Genomic DNA, 938 nt, shown 5'->3' on the forward strand with positions numbered 1-938 from the left:
TCCAACAGATTTATTTGACATCATAAGGGGGAGGGCTGCCCCTTATTCAGGTGAAATATATGGAGGAGAGCTAGGTCTGGGTGAGATGCTCTTCAGAGAGTCGACACCGGCTCGATTTACTGAAAAGTTCTGTCTGCACTGTAGCATTCTGTGATTCTATCAGAAAGCATAATGATGGTATTTACTGGGGTGTAAAGTCACTAGAGACGATGCTGACGGGGTGTACTGAGGATGAGATTTTGTTCACTTGTCTTCTTGGAAAATTGAGGACAGTTATCCCTGAACCAAGGAAGACTTAATGGGGTTTTTTCAGGTTATGAAATGTTTGGGCAGAGCAAATAGGTGAAAAGTTCCCTCTTTCGAGTAAGTAAACATCTAAACATCAGGCATTCAAAACCTTTGATAAAACTTTTGAAGGCAAAGAAATCATCAGTACAGAATCGTTGTCACTCCGAGAATCTGTTTTTCAAAATATTTGGAAAGGCACATTTGGTGACATACAAGGAATAAATTTCACAAGGAGAGAGACAGCGTGTAGCTAGGTAAAGGTGTCGCGGTGGCTTGTAGTCGGTCGGAAGTTGCGGGGAAACAATGTCGAAGTTGGTTGACTTTAAATGTAAAGTAATTTCGTGAATTCGGTTCTAATATCTCTGAATCTTGTAAGATTTGACATAATATTCCACCTAAAGCATTGTAAATGGAACTGCGTGGATTGTTTTTATTGTGAAGGGAAGATATTACATAATGAATAGGAATTGACCAGTTGCCTGGAGATCGACTTCCTGCTTTAATCACGTGCGTTAGGGATGTGAGGACAAACACCATGATGTTTGGTCCATTTAATACTCAGTAAAATCTGCCAAAGCAACGAGAAACAAAACTGATGGGTTTTCTTTTGCACTTTAACTCTCTCTTTTTCTAAGCAGCATTTTCTTTAA

The sequence above is a fragment of the Chiloscyllium plagiosum genome, chromosome 8 (genome assembly GCF_004010195.1).
Source record: "Chiloscyllium plagiosum isolate BGI_BamShark_2017 chromosome 8, ASM401019v2, whole genome shotgun sequence".
NCBI classification, from domain to species: Eukaryota; Metazoa; Chordata; class Chondrichthyes; order Orectolobiformes; family Hemiscylliidae; genus Chiloscyllium; species Chiloscyllium plagiosum.